Below are 9,330 nucleotides of genomic sequence, written 5' to 3'. Positions count from 1 at the left end.
AAGTGCTCACCCAGGGAATGGGGTGGTGAGCATGCTTAGTCACCTCAGTCATGTCTGACCCTTTGAGACCCCATGGACTGTAGCCCACCAGACTCTTCTGTCCATGGGATTCTCCGGGAAGGAACACTGGAGTGGGTTTGCCACAACAGCACCCTGCAGAGAAACTAGGTCAGCCATATGCGTGTCCCCTGGCAGGACATCTCTTCAGCAGGACAGCCTCAGGGTGCATCCATCCTCAGACTCCATCCTGCTTCTCACTGTCCCTCCTGACCCCCTGCCCAAGGACCTCAGGACCTGGCATCAGTGGGGAAACAGACCCACTGCTGAGTCAGCCAAGTCTCCTCCAGCAGGACCCTGTGACAAACCTGCGTACCCCCTGTTGTGAGTCTCTGATGGAACCTTCATAAATAGTCTTGAGCACATCAGATACCCAAGAGCAGGAGAGGGATACTGGCCATGTCGATCAGGCAGCAGAGAGTGGGTCTGAGGCCAGCAGTGAGGTGCTCTGAGACTGTCTCCAGCCGTGGATACCAGAGCCACAGTGCCCTGCCCTCTGGATGTTGCCGGGCTGTGGTCTCTGCACACTAACTCCCCTCCTCAAAGAGGCTACACATCGTAGCTCTGCATGGTCCCTGGGTGTCACGTGTGGGTAGGGGTTTACTGCATTGTTTAGGTTGAACACCCACAACTCAGCGGAGCTGGGTCTGGCTGTGAGCATCGCCAGGGTCTCCAGTATTGGCCCATCCATATTCTACTCTCTCCTGGGCTGCAGTGCACTGGTCCAGTTCCTTCTCTTAGCCGTGAGATCTGCCCCCTCTGTAGGTCTGCAGTGGACAAGAATTTCTGTTCACCTCCTAGGAGAAGCTGGGGGAAGAGCTCTTCCATGGAGGGTCTTTCCTGATGAACCTTCTGGGTAGGTGTTAACATTTCTCAGTGTTGGCCTTCCCCTTGTCCGTCAGGTGTCCTGAAGGGATAAATATGAACACTCACCTTGAAGACCTGGATGTTTCTGGAGTTATATCCCACAAACCATGGACTATGGTCCCCAGGATCTCTCATCCTCACAGTGGTAATTGCTGGTCCTGCAGGAATTCGTAATAATTAACCTTAAGGTGCTCCTCCTGAAGCTTTGCATCTATGGGCAGATCTCACCTGAACTGTGGATTGCCCACCTCTCTGGTTTTGTGTGGGGGATTGCCCTGCAATGTTAGGACTCTGTTAGGTACAGGGAAAGTTTTGGTGTTGAGAATTTCCTTGCTTTAATGATGGAAATGACAGTTTCCACACACACTACCTCTTGATGCAGGAACCAGCAGGTATCAGCTGAGGTTGTCCTTGACCTGGGAGGCGAAGGAGAAATCAAATGTCACTAAGAGTCAGAGGAGCCTGGACAGACTTGACCAACATAGACAGGGATGAAGGACTCAGCAGGGCACTTATTTTAGGCTCAGATTCCAAGGCTCTTCCAAGAGGCTGGAATTCAGAAAGCACCACGGTGAGGAGATTCTCACGTCCTGGTGCCCAAGTTCTAGTAAGAAGGCAGGACAAAGTGCCTCTTGGTGATTCTGGGTTCCTGACTTAGTTTCAGGGGAGCCATCCCCCTTCTTCCAGCACCTTTCCATGTCCCCGTGTGACCAGGGAATGCAGAAATCACGTCCGTACATGAGGGGGTCCCCTGGGGGAGGGACTGACAGGTGGGTGTGCCATGTGGAAGGGTGTTCATTCTCTCCAGGTACATGAACTGCTGACTTTACCAAATCTGGGACCACCCACATCTGGGCTCCTTGTTTCATTGGCTTGTGATTTTTTCTCATTGTTTGGGCTTCCCCGATAGATCAGTTCAAGCTTCCCTGATAACATGCTCCTTGGAAGAAAAGCTTTGACCAACCTAGTTCAGTTCAGTCACCCAGTCATGTCCAACTCTTGGCGACCCCATGAATCGCAGCACGCCAGGCCTCCCTGTCCATCACATACTCCCGGAGTTCACTCAGGCTCAAGTCCATTGAGTCAGTGATGCCATCCAGCCATCTCATCCTCTGGCATCCCCTTCTCCTTCTGCCCTCAATCCCTCCCAGCATCAGAGTTTTTTCCAATGATTCAGTTCTTCGCATGAGGTAGCCAAAGTACTGGAGTTTCAGCTTCAGCATCATTCCCTCCAAAGAAATCCCAGGGCTGATCTCCTTCAGAATGGACTGGTTGGATCTCCTTGCAGTCCAAGGGACTCTCAAGAGTCTTTTCCAACACCACAGTTCAAAAGCATCAATTCTTCGGTGCTCAGCCTTCTTCACAGTCCAACTCTCACATCTATACATGACCACAGGGAAAACCATAGCCTTGACTAGATGGACCTTTGTTGGCAAAGTAACGTCTCTGCTTTTGAATATGCTATCTAGGTTGGTCACAACTTTCCTTCCAAGGAGTAAGCGTCTTTTAATTTCATGGCTGCAGTCACCATCTGCAGTGATCTCGGAGCCCAGAAATATAAAGTCTGACACTGTTTCCACTGTTTCCCCATCTATTTCCCATGAAGTGATTGGACTGGATGCAATGATCTTCGTTTTCTGAATGTTGAGCTTTAAGCCAACTTTTTCACTCTCCACTTTCACTTTCATCAAGAGGCTTTTTAGTTCCTCTTCACTTTCTGCCATAAGGGTGGTGTCATCTGCATATCTGAGGTTATTGATATTTCTCCCAGCAATCTTGATTCCAGTTTGTGTTTCTCCCAGTCCAGCGTTTCTCATGATGTACTGTACATATAAGTTAAATAAGCAGGGTGACAATATACAGCCTTAACGTACTCCATTTCCTATTTGGAACCAGTCTGTTGTTCCATGTCCAATTATAACTGTTGCTTCCTGACCTGCCTACAGATTTCTCAAGAGGTAGGTCAGGTGGTCTGGTATTCCCATCTCTTTCAGAATTTTCCACAATTTATTGTGATCCACACAGTCAAAGGCTTTGGCATAGTCAATAAAGCAGAAATAGATGTTTTTCTGGAACTCTCTTGCTTTCTCCATGATCCAGTGGATGTTGGCAATTTGATCTCTGGTTCCTCTGCCTTTTCTAAAACCAGCTTGAACATCAGGAAGTTCACGGTTCACATATTGCTGAAGCCTGGCTTGGAGAATTTTGAGCATTACTTTACTAGCGTGTGAGATGAGTGCAATTGTGCAGTAGTTTGAGCATTCTTTGGCATTGCCTTTCTTTGGGATTGGAATGAAAACTGACCTTTTCCAGTCCTGTGGTCACTGCTGAGTTTTCCAAATTTGCTGGCATATTGAGTGCAGCACTTTCACAGCATCATCTTTCAGGATTTGGAATAGCTCAACTGGAATTCCATCACCTCCACTAGCTTTGTTCGTAGTGATGCTTTCTAAGGCCTACTGGACTTCACGTTCCAAGATGTCTGGCTTTAGGTCAGTGATCACACCATCGTGATTATCTGGGTCATGAAGGATTTTTGTACAGTTCTTCTGTATATTCATGCCACCTCTTCTTAATATCTTCTGCTTCTGTTAGGTCCATACCATTTCTGTCCCATAAGCAGATGTAAGAGACAGAAGTTTGACCCCTGGGTCAGGAAGATGCCCTGGAGGAGGGCATGGCAACCCACTGCAACATTCTTGCTTGGAAAATCTCATGGACAGAGGAGCCTAATGGGTTATAGTCCATTGGATGGTAAAGAGTCTGACATGACTGAAGTGCTAGCATTCACAGGACAAAAGTGTTTAAAATCACTAAGTTCCATAAGATAAATGTAGTGTTTGTTCCATGAGACAGTCAGGAGACATGGCTGAACACCAGGACAGTGCTCACAATGGCTTCTTTATTCATCAGGGAATATTTAGTATGTTCCTTATATGTATTGTACTCTCTCCTTGAAAGACTTGTCCTTGTATAAACTTCTGGTGGTTCATACCTTGACAAGAAAGCTGAGGACATAAAGTAAGAATTGCTTTTCAAGTACAAGCTTCCCTTTAGTATGTGTCGTCTATCTGCCATAAAACCACCAGAATGACAGAAGCTACTGCACCTACTAGAGCCTGTCAATTAGTGAAGGGAGGAATGCCCCTCGGTGGTGCTCAAAGAGCTGACACCACACTCAGAGCATTATTCATAGTTTTCTCCATGGAAATTCAGTGGGACCCCACCCCAGGTTGATGTAGAAGGTGAGTCTGAGGACACCACAGACATAGATGAAGGAACACAGATGACACAATCTTTTCATCCTCCTGCATCTGAGCGTGGTGTCAGCAGACTCAGCTTCTATCTCAGGCTGGCATGGAGGTCCTGCTGCATCTCCATGGAGAGAACTGTGGCTGATGCTGTGAGGGAGGTGTCAGTTCACTTAGCACCACCAAGGGGGGTTCTTCCCTGGCTCTGGGTTTATACACCTCTGTTGTCTGAGTCCAGCTGCACTTACACTGCTGACCCCTGGCTAGCTCGTTCACTGGCCCTGCTGTGATGAGCAGCACTGCTGAGTCACTCAGAGCCTCTCCTGTGGACTTAGCGAGATTACACCAAATGTCCAGAGAAGGGGCCTAAGTGACAAGAGGAAGCAACCCTAAAAGACTGTGCCTTTCGTGCAGTGAGGATATCCTCCCCTATCCCAACCACCATTCTGCCTCAGAGACTGAGGAGGTAACTAAGAGTCATGAATGCAGAGAAGTTCCCCAGAAAAACTGCTACAAGGAGAGGAAGCCCCCTGAGAGGAGACCAGCTGTCAATCACCATCTGCACCTGCTCCTGAAACACACAATTGTGTGTCCCCAGCACCCGCTGGTGGTCATGGGGCCCCCGGAGGGTGGCTGGTGTCTGGGCTCACACTGACTTCCCCTCACTGTGTCTCTTGCACAGCAACACACGGCCATGTCCTCAGTGGTCACAGAGCTCAGTAGCAGGGAGAACTGATTCTTGGATGTCTCTGAGATGGAGGTGTGGCTCTTAATGGAGGGGCTGTAGTAAGTGTCACCATCATAGTTTATGCATGCCATCTGCTCTAGCCCCTTCCCTGCGGCCTGGCGAATCCACTTCTGACTATAACCACATGATGGTGTAAGCAGAGATAGCACATGTGAGGAGAGGGTCTCTGAGGGCTCACCAGTTCTGGGCCCAACTGCTGCAGGACACCTGGGAAGGAGAATCATCAGTCCCTATCAGTAACCTGCAGTTGCAACCATCCTACAGACCCATGTCTGCACCTGAGACCTCACCGTGGGGAGCTGTCACCAGGCAGAGGAGAAGACCCCACACCCCCATCTTCTACACCACCACCCTGCCTTCCCTGACACCTCAGCCCTGTGGGAGGAGGGATGTGAGCTCCCTTACCCAGGGGTGGATTGTACCCTGGAGCATGAGGAGGAGTTTCCATGTGGACCAGCCCTGTCCTTGTAAGTGGGGATGGAGTGTGATCACCATCCCCGTGGCCTTTCTGGGTCCCTGTGAAGTCTCTTTTCTTCAGCTCTCTCAGTATTTGAATTTGGTTAGGGGAGCACGTGTTTTATGAGCTACATTGAAATCACTGCATCTAGGAAGAGGCCTGAAGACACAATATAGGATGGCCCTGTCTTTTCATATAGATATTATTTTATCATGTGACTATTTCAGTTCAGTTCAGTCACTCAGTCGTGTCTGACTCTTTGTGACCCCATGGACCACAGCACGCCAGGCCTCCCTGGCATCACCAACGTCACATCACCAACTCCTGGAGTTTACCAAATTCAAGTGCGTGGAGTGAGTGATGCCATCCAACCGTCTCATCCTCTGTCGTCCCCTTCTCCTCTCGCCTTCAATCTTTCCCAGCCTCAGGGTCTCTTCAAATGAGTCAGCTCTTAGCATCAGGTGGCCAAAGTATTGGAGTTTCTGCTTCAGCATCAGTCCTTCCCATGAATATTCACGATTGATTTCCTTTAGGATGGACTGGGTGGATCCCCTTGCAGGTCAAGAGACTCTCAAGAGTCTTCTCCAACACCACCGTTCAAAAGCATCATTTCTCCGGGGCTCAGATTTCTTTGTAGTCCAATTCTCATATCCATACATGACTACTGGAAACACCATACCCTTGACTAGACGAACCTTTTTTGACAAAGTAATGTCTCTGCTTTTTAATATGCTGTGTTGATTGGTCATAACTTTTTACTTCCAAGGAGTAAGCGTCTTTTTATTTCATGGATGCAGTCACCATCTGCAGTGATTTTGGAGACCCCAAAATAAAGTCTCTCACTGTTTCCACTGTTTCCCCATCTATTTGCCATGAAGTGATGGGACCAGATGCCATGATCTTAGTTTTCTGAATGTTGAGTTTTAAGCCAACTTTTTCACTCTTCTCTTTCACTTTCATCAAAAGGTTGTTTAGTTCTTCTTCACTTTCTGCCATATGGGTGGTGTCATCTGCCTATCTGAGGTTATCGATATTCCTCCCGGCAATCTTGACTCCAGCTTGAGCTTCATCCAGCCCAGCGTTTCTCATGATGTCCTTTGTATATAAGTTAAATAAGCAGGGTGACAATATTCAGCCTTGATGTACTCCTTTTCCTATTTGGAACCAGTCTGTTCTATGTCAGTTCTAACTGTTGCTTCTTGACCTGCATACAGATTTCTCAAGAGGTGGGTCAGGAGGCCTGGTATTGCCATCTTTTTAAGAATTTTCCACAGTTTATTGTGACCCACACAGGTAAAGGCTTTGGCATAGTCAATAAAGCAGAAATAGACGTTTTTCTGGAACTCTCTTGCTTTTTTGATGATCCAGCAGATGTTGGCAATTTGATCTCTGGTTCCTCTGCCTTTTCTAAAACCAACTTGAAGATCTGAAACGTTGCAGTTCACATATTGTCCAAGCCTACTTGGAGAATTTTGAGCATTACTTTGCTAGCGCTTGAGATGAATGCAATTGTGCGGTAATTTGAGCATTCTTTGGCATTGCCTTTCTTAGGGATTGCAACGAAAACTGCCTTTTCCAGTCCTGTAGCCCCTGCTGAATTTTCCAAATTTGCTGTCATATCGAGTGCAAACTTTCACAGCATTGTCTTTTAGGATTTGAATTAGCTCAACTGGAATTCCATCAGCTCCACTGGCTTTGTTCATAGTGATGCTTCCTAAGGTCCACTTGACTTCACATTCCAGGATGTCTTACTCTCGGTGAGTGATCACACCATCACGATTATCTGGGTCGTGAAAATCTTTTTTGTACAGTTCTTTGTATTCTTACCACCTATTCTTAATATCTTTTGCTTCTGTTAGGTCCATACCATTTCTGTCCTTTATTGAGCCCATCTTGGTATCGCTAATTTTCTTGAACAGATCTCTAGTCTTTCCCATTCTATTGTTTTCCTCTAATTCTTTGCATTGATCCCCAAGGAAGGCTTTCTTATCTCTCCTTGCTATTCTTTGAAAGTCTACATTCAAATGGGTATATCTTTCCTTTTCTCCTTTGCTTTTCCCGTCTCTTCTTTTAACAGCTATTTGTAAGGCCTCCTCAGACAGCCATTTTGCTTTTTTGCATTTATGTTCCTTGGGGATGGTGTTGCTCCCTGTCTCCTGTACATTGTCACAAACCTCCGTCCATTGTTCATCAGGCAGTCCATCAGATCTAGTCCCTTATATCTATTTCTCACTTCCACTGTATAATCATAAGGGATTTGATTTAGGTCATGCCTGAATGTTCTAGTGGTTTTCCCTAGTTTCTTTAATTTAAGTCTGAATTTGGCAACAATGAGTTCATGATCTGAAGGAGAAAATTTTTAGCTGTTGAGTATTATGTGTGTGTGTTTGCATAAAGCTATCCTTTCTTCAGGGAAAAACTAAAATATATATACATACACAGTTGTCTGAGAGTGACATAAACGACAACGATGAAATACCAGGACACAGAAATGGGTCTGTGGTGCAGCTCCTGGCCAGGAGGAGGAAAGAGACTCTGAGGAGAATCCTCCCAGGACCCCCACCGCCCAACGCCTCTTCTGCACCTGCTCTGGGGCTCAACTTTGTACTGCGTCCTGAACACCCCCTGGTGGTCACGGGCCCCTATGCAGGGAGGTTTTTGGGCTCACACTGACTTCCCCTCACTGTGTCCTTCACACAGTAGTGCACGGCCGTGTCCTCAGTTGTCACGCTGCTCAGAGAGACTTGGCTCTTGGAGGTTTCCCTCGTGATGCTGAGCCGGGAATTTCAGGGCTGGGTTATAGTATGTACTTCCACCACTGCTTATACCACCAACCCATTCCGGCACCTTCCCTGGAGCCTGGCGGACCCAATCTACACCATAGCTGGTCAATGAGAATCCAGAGACCATGAAGGTGAGGGAGAGGGTCTGTGAGGGCTTCACCAGGCTGGGGCCCCACTCCCGCAGCTGCACCTTGGACAGGACCCCTGTGGAGAGAGAGAAGCACGGTGACCCTTGGGCTCAGAGGCAGCTTCCCCACGTGCCCATGTCTGACCCAGAGACACTCACCTCTGGGGGCTGACAGCACAAAGAGGAGGGTCCACAGTGGGTTCATCTTGGAGCAGATGAGAGTCACCACTCCCGCAAGTCTCTTCAAGCCTGAGGAGGAACCTAAATTTAAGTGAGCTGGTGCTGTGTCTCCCTGTGGCTCTGAGGCTGTGGCCTCAGCACCTGCATTTCTGTCTGTGAGGATATAGACTGGGGATGATGACAGTCACATCATGACAGTCATGTGTGGACTTTACACAGGGTTTGCCAGGGGTGGGGAGTGCTTTCATCAGTGGTGTTATCTCTCCTGGAGCCTGAAAAGAGCAGTGTGTGTCCCCATGTCTGACTGACACCCTGTCCATGTGACCCTGAGATTCAACACTGCAGCTTTGGGACAGGTCAGCTCTCCCTCAGCCCAGGGCTCTCACCTGTGTATCAACTGATGTGGAAACTGCTGTCTATGAAAAGCCCTCCCCTCCATTCTGTTTCATGAAAAGAGTCCTTTTATAGATGGAGATATAATTACAGAATTATAGAAGGAAATATATGGAAAGAAAATTATAGAAGGAAATAGCATTTACCACATTACTTCTAGATTTTCAATAATAGTAGTAGGGTAAATTAGGTAAGGAAGAACCTACCTGTGTGTAGATAATAAGGCACTCAGCTAAAGCAGGATGAGTAAGAATCAGAGCACACATCTGCACCCTCTGGTCTGGACCTGAAAAGTGAGCAGACGCTGTGGGGTGGGGAAGGGGAGGAGTGCCATCCAACACCTGGAAGCAGCTGAGCCTGTTATTTACCAGGTGCAATCAGTGACAACCTTCAAGCCCTGCCCCAGCATCTGACCTGGCCTTGATGAGCTGGAGGACTGGAGGTGACCATACCAATTGCTCTTCGTG

General features: G+C 47.8%; 1 pseudogene; it reads right to left on the bottom strand.

Moving 5' to 3' along the window:
* Positions 1–7,970: 7,970 nt before the first annotated feature.
* On the bottom strand, positions 7,971–8,540 carry LOC113889216 (annotated as a pseudogene).
* Positions 8,541–9,330: the final 790 nt, after the last annotated feature.

Source organism: Bos indicus x Bos taurus, unplaced genomic scaffold (assembly GCF_003369695.1).
Source record: "Bos indicus x Bos taurus breed Angus x Brahman F1 hybrid unplaced genomic scaffold, Bos_hybrid_MaternalHap_v2.0 tig00011622_arrow_arrow_obj, whole genome shotgun sequence".
NCBI classification, from domain to species: domain Eukaryota; kingdom Metazoa; phylum Chordata; class Mammalia; order Artiodactyla; family Bovidae; genus Bos; species Bos indicus x Bos taurus.
The sequence above is the reverse complement of the archived record's forward strand: the minus strand, read 5'-3'. Positions and strand labels throughout refer to the sequence as shown.